The sequence below is a fragment of the Camellia sinensis genome, chromosome 8 (assembly GCF_055761805.1).
Source record: "Camellia sinensis isolate YWXY chromosome 8, ASM5576180v1, whole genome shotgun sequence".
In the NCBI taxonomy this organism is placed as follows: domain Eukaryota; kingdom Viridiplantae; phylum Streptophyta; class Magnoliopsida; order Ericales; family Theaceae; genus Camellia; species Camellia sinensis.
In genome coordinates, this window is record NC_138968.1 from 70,929,028 (window position 1) to 70,935,679 (window position 6,652).

A 6,652-nucleotide genomic window follows, 5' to 3' on the forward strand; every position below is an offset into this window, starting at 1 on the left:
CATTGAAGTTATAAATAATGATACGGTGACCAAATTTTTAATGTCGTTGATGTATCACCAATGCTTTGATTACATATTAGATGATATTCAGAAGCTTGGCAAGCAAATCAGTCCCATAACACTAGAAGCAAGCAAAAGAACATAAAGTCAGTATAGTAGTAGGGAAACAAAGTTGGCCGAGTTGAAAATCTGAAATGGTGATATCTAAGATAAAAATAATCCCAAAACAATCCCAAGTCCACCTTATCTTTAAGCTACTTTGTGAAGTATCTTCAATTGGTTAAAAATATCTCTTGAATATATTGTATTGTTGAGGAATATTTTCATGTCTATTATTTATAGAAATAAAAACTACCGATATTACTACTTTTGAACTTGCGTTCCAAAAAAAAAATACTAATAAAATTTGCACATACAAATGATAAACTAATATATACTGTTTGAAAAAGTCAACCAAACACATCATTGGATCAGGTCAAAGAAGTAGACTTTATGTCAAACAAAAAGAAAGAAAAGAAAAAACATAATAATAATAAATGTAAAATATATTAGAGTTAGACATTTGTATCTGTGTTGTCTTACAACTGGTTAGTAACATATGAATAAGGGTGTAATTTTGGCCCGGCCCGGGCCATTCGGGCCTTGCGAGCTCCCGCCAAAAAATCGGGCCGGGCTGGGCCAGAAAACTAGGCCCAGGGGTATTCGGGCTTTAGGCGGGCCAGTGGGTCGGGCCCATGGGCTTGGGCCTAGGCTCGGGCTTTGGGCGAGCCTAAACAATTTTTTAAATTTTTTTAAATTTTTTCCACCAAAAATTTATTATTTTCCATTAAAAAAAAATTGGGCATCGAGTGGGCCCGGCGGGCCGGGCTTTTGGGTGGACCTTGAGCGGGCCAATGGGTCAGGCCAAGCGGGCTTGGCCTATGGGTCGGGCCGGGCTTCAAAACGATGGCCCAGACCCTAGTCTAAGGCATCGGGCTGGGCTTGGGCCTTAATGGGCCAGGCCCACCTCGGGCCGCCCGCGGGCCACGGGCCAAAATTACACCCCCACGTATGAAAATAGAATTAGACCTAAACCAAACCAATATAGTTTGTGGTCAATAAAAATAACATAAAAAATAAAAAAACCAATATAGTTTGGGTTTTCAAATCTGTTTGTAATACTTTGAAGAGCTGGTTATCTCCAACTATAAAAACGGTTGTCCTAAGGAGAATCCAATCATAACAACCTTTAAAAATACACAATGTTGTAGTGCAAACTTGGGGCTCTTTTGTGTAGGGGTTGGAGTTAATTCACCTCTTCATGTGGAGAAGTGGTGGTCCTAGGCATTTGCTATTTTAAGTTTTAATTTGAATGTGATTGATTTATATAGTGAAATTTGTTACTTTTTGTGTTAATATTTGAAAAGACAATATGCGAGATTTCAATTTGTGATTGTCGTGGACCCGATGCTTAGATGCATTTAATAATTTTTCTTTCATGTGGTATGCATTGTGTATCTCTCAGGGTTAAAGATCCTCTATGCCAAATCTCTCTATCCTCCCACTTTTAATGCAATCGTAATCGTTAGATCATATAAAAATCTTAAAACATGTGAATATTAAGAATTCATTGTGATTTAGGGACAGAGAGTCACAAAGTTAGCCCTGCTAAGTTTGAATATGTGCTCCTAATTATTTGGAATTTTCCAGTTTGAGATTTCAACAATATTAGGTTGTTGAATATAGAATAGTTTGGATTCCACAATTCACAGTGGCCATGCTTTGAGAAGCATTAGTGAGCACATTTTCTAGTGTGTTTGCATTTTGAATTTATGAAGAGATTGAGGTTAAAATATTGATCTCAACTGTTAGGTTTTGTAATTGGCAATCCCGTTTGACAAAACTTTTTTCAGTTGTAATTTTATTCGATCTTTTATTTCATTGAAGTTATGAGCATTTAGATGTGAATCCAACCCGAATTGTGTTTTGCAGAGGAGTTTGTGATCTTAATACTGTCATGTTTGCTACTTCGTTGACTTTGTTGGGGATCGAGCTGCCCGGTTAGCTCGCAGGGATCCAGGGCAGCGCCACAGTAGGATCGAAGGGTAGTACCCCCGGAGCAAAAAGCAAAAATGCAGTCGAAGTTATTTGACCGCTCAAGCAGAGAAACAGATCATCCAATATTTTTTTAGAGCGCCTGAACTTCTTGAAAGAAAGTTTTACCGCTCGAGCGGTCTTTGCGATTTTGTTTTCTATAAAGTGCACTGTTTGCTGTTTCTAAGATTTGAGCCATCCAAATTTTTAGATATGAACAACATACAAAATGTTTTACATGAGAGGGTGCTTTATGAGTGTTTCCTTGATGATTTAAGAGTAATAATTGATCCGTGAACTTCTTATCAACATCATCAACGGTTTGTTTGTTTTCGTTTATTCAAAAAGAGAGAGAGTTGTTCTTTGGTGGATTCTGTGGAACTTGGGCTTAAAGCTTTGGTGGATTGTAGAGTTGCTTATCATCGTGGATTCAACATCAGCATTGTGGATTCAACGTTGGGCAACACAATTTTGAGGTGAAGTTGGTGGTTGAAGAGGCACAGAGGAGTTGGTTCAATTCGGGGCATAGATTCGCTAGATAATTGAGGGTACACTTGTGTAATTCCTTTTTGTCTTTTTAGTAGATTGTTTTGTGACTTTTTCCCAGGAATTTTTTTTATCCCAATTGGAGGGGCTCCTATTGTGGTTTTTCCACGTTAAATCGTTGTGTTGATTTGGATTGTTATTTACCATTTAAAATTGATACATAATCACAAATCAATATTTCGGGAATTTTTAGATTTTTCATCAACATATACTCTAAAACTTAAACATTTCCTATAGGCTTACAAGGAGCTCATTCTAATTGAAACACTTAAGAAAACAAAACAAAATATCTATTGAAACATGGCTCTAGTCAAAAGAAGAAACACCTTGAAACTTTTTAGCAGCTTTTGAGGAATTTTACAAACAGAGATATCAAAAGTAGGAACTGCTACATTTGGCTATGAACTATCTTCAGGTTGATAGTTATTGATATATTCCAAATTCTACGAACCAATAGTAAGAATGCACAAACAGGACTTCTATAACTAAATTCACTATTCAGAAAGAAAATTTCAGGAACACAGAATCCATTTTATTGCATAGGTGGGCACTATATCTGAATGTGATATAGTAATAGGGAAACAAAGATGGCTGAATTGAAAACCGAATATACTATTAATCTATTTGTGTATATATTAAAAAAAGGGAGAGAAGGGATAGAGGGTTTTTCTCCATCTTGTTCTGTTCCTTTGAAATCCCCAAAATTATAAGCCTAAGTTTTTATAATATAGCTCTAAATTCCAATTCCAAAAGGGGGAATTACAGGAAGGAGAAAATCCCATGGTGATTCTAAGTTTCCAAGCAGTAGTAGTCTACTTTTCAACGGCTAAGCATGCATTACACAATATTTCCACACACTACATTCTATTATTCAATTAAAGAGATCCTTAATTTTTACCCAAAAAGAAAACGAAAAAAAATATTTCAACCAGCAACACCGGCGAGGGGAGCAGAGGAGAGCAGGGGAGACAAAATACTTGGATGCCGGAGGGAGAACCAGCCGAAAGTCGCTGCCGCCGCTGCTGCTGCTACAAGCAATCCGTGAGGGTAACGCAGGACCGAGAGCGAGAAAGAGAGAGAGAGAGAGAGAGAGAGAGAGAGAGAGAGAGAGAGAGAGAGAGAGAGAGATTGTTACGGTCTGTGCGAGCGAGTGTGAGAGGAAATAAGAGGAGATGAGAGGAGGGTTACCTAGAACTCTTTCCATGCTGGTGGTGTTTGGGCTACGATAGACAAAGAGATGATTGAAAGCGAAAGAGACAGAGGGAGAAGATAGAGGGTTACCGAAAGGGTAGGGAAGAGCGGGAAAAGTGAGAGGGCGAGGGAGAGAAAAAATATAACATTTTGTGATGGAGGAACAAAAGGCTTTGCAAAAAATTAAAACAATTGCACACACACAAAAAAAAAAAAAAAGACGGACAACAAACCGTCGCGTGTAATACTATTTTTTGTCTCAATTTTAGATTTTCCATCACAAAAAAATTAATTTGATGATGGCTTCATTTGCCGTGGCAAAAACAAGATTTTTGCGACGATTTTCAAACCATAACAAAAGGTTTCATGTCTAAAGCTCCCTTTTCTAGTAGTGGGTCATCTCTTTAAAAAGTGTGTGGGGGGACTTGAAGTTGCAATTGAAACCTAGTTGATATGTAACATAATATGTTAGGTATATTTTTATTAATAAAACTAACACAAATTATTTATATATAAAAAAAAGGCAATCAGATAGAGGAGATCTTTTGTTTGTTCAATTCGAGGTGAATTTAATCTCTATAGATAATAATGGCGGTAGCACTAATCGAGAAAATGGAGACTAAAAAGGTGAGATAGGAAATAAACAAAATAAAGGCCCTGTTTGGCTAGATGTTATTTGGCTAAAATAGCCAATAAAGACAAATAGGCAAAAATAGTCAATAAGACAAAATGTCACATTCAATCCATAATCATTGAATTTTTTCTCACTACAACCATTTTCACTTTTGGCGACCAAATTTGGCGACTAAAACGAATTTAGTTGCTAAAAGTCAGACCTTTGGCAACTAAAATTTTTTTTGTTTAGCAATGTTTTATATTTTAGCTACTAAAATTTTTTAGTAGTTGTATATTAGTTATTGGCTACTAAAAAAAAATTTGGTCGGTAAAGATGATGTATTAGAAGTTTTAGTCAACATTAGTCTACATTTTAGGCTACTAATTCTTATTTTAGTCGTCGTATACAACCATTTGTCGACCAAAAAAAGTTTAGTTGCCAAATAACAGTCTTATTTTTGGGATTACTCTTTGGTGACCAAATATTTTTGTTGGCAAATATAAACTTTTGGTGACAAAAAAAATTTGGTCATTGCATAATCAATTTTTGCCGATGAAAAAAATAAAATAGTAGCTAAAACAAACTTTTGGGTACAAAAATTTTAGTCAGTATTGATTATTGTTTGGTGACAAATATAAGTTTAGCTGCTAAAGGTGGAAACAAAAAAAAAATTGACAGGAAAGCAAGCTTGCGCCCCTCTTTCACACAAACACAAGATCTGTGTTCTCTCTCTCACACACACAACTCTCTCATATATAGATTAGTCACCACCAAACCTCACCCCCGCTGACCACCCCATCATCGCTGGCCACCGTCGCTTGCCCCCATCACACGTCGCACCACCACCGCCACCGCCGTAAATCACCACCGTTACTGCTGCAAATCACAAGTTTTTCTCTCCCTTTGTCGCTCTCGGTCTCTCTCTCTCTCTCTCTCTCTCTCTCTCCGTTCCTCTATTTCTCCATTTCTCACACATGCTAGGGTTTTATATGATATTTTTAGTTTAATTTTGTGTTGATTTCTTAAATGGTTTGGTTGATGTGGTTTGATTTCTATAAAATTGGGTTTGATGCACAAAATGGGTTTGATGTAGGGTTTATGGGTTTAACAGAGAAAAAAATTTGATATTAAATATCAAAATCAATGAAGAAGCTGATTTTTTTTTTTTTTTTCAGTTTAGCGAACAAGAATCATTTAGAAACTTTGATTCATAAATGCATTCATAAATTTATTTTTTAAAAAAAGATTTATGATAAAAAAGATAGGAATTTGGGCATTATTTATTTATTTATTTTTGCTTTTCTTGCTTGAGCAAAAACCATCAGGCTTTACTGTAGACACCCCATTTTTTACCAACCTTAAGACTCAGACGTCATCGATTGAGCGCTCGATGATGGTGCATGTTGTGCTTATCTTGAGGTTTCGGAGTTCTCGGCTGAGAGCCTTGCCTTCGGGCCTCGTAACTTTTTGTGCTTTGACTCGGTTTGCGGACCAGGTCTTGTTTTCTCTTCCCAAAGGAAGGGAGAGGTCCTGTAGACCATCTCTCAGTGGTCGTAGGCTACTCTTCATGGTCGTAGGCCACTGTTTTCGTTTGGAGACTAGTTTTCGATTTTCGGGGCCATCGGCCGTGCGCCTCGGCTCAGGACCGCTTAACATTCTCCGTTTGCCCCGGTTTTTTGAACACACCTTGTTTTGTCTATCTAGAGGGACACTGTGGCCTAGGAGACCACCTTAGTGGTCGCACGCCACTTGCGTTGCTTAACAGCCTGTTTTCGGGGCACCTGGCTACGCGTTTTGACCCCCGAACTCTCGTTTTGCATCCGTCTTGGTTCATTTTTGGCATGGACCTTGTTTTCATTTTTTGGGAGGCGGTACAAGGGTGGGAGACCACCTTTTCTCCTTGGAGACTACTTTTCTCCCGCCAACTAGTTTTCTTGTCAGGAAGCTGGTCTCCTTGGTCTTTGAGCCACATTTACCGGTCTCCCACCATACCACTAGCTTGCATTCAATGTGGAGACCATCAAATGGGGCTACCGACCACCTTTCATTGAGTTGAACCTTTTGAACTGGTCGGCCTGCCTCCCCCAGTTTTGTCTCTGTGAGTTGTTGCCAGCTGTGCCAGCTGGAAGGCACAGACTGGATCTTCCATACATGTGTATAGAGGATCTTCAACCTTGGTTTTTAGCTTCTTTGAGAAGCTTTGGTCCCTTTTGGCTATAAAGGAGG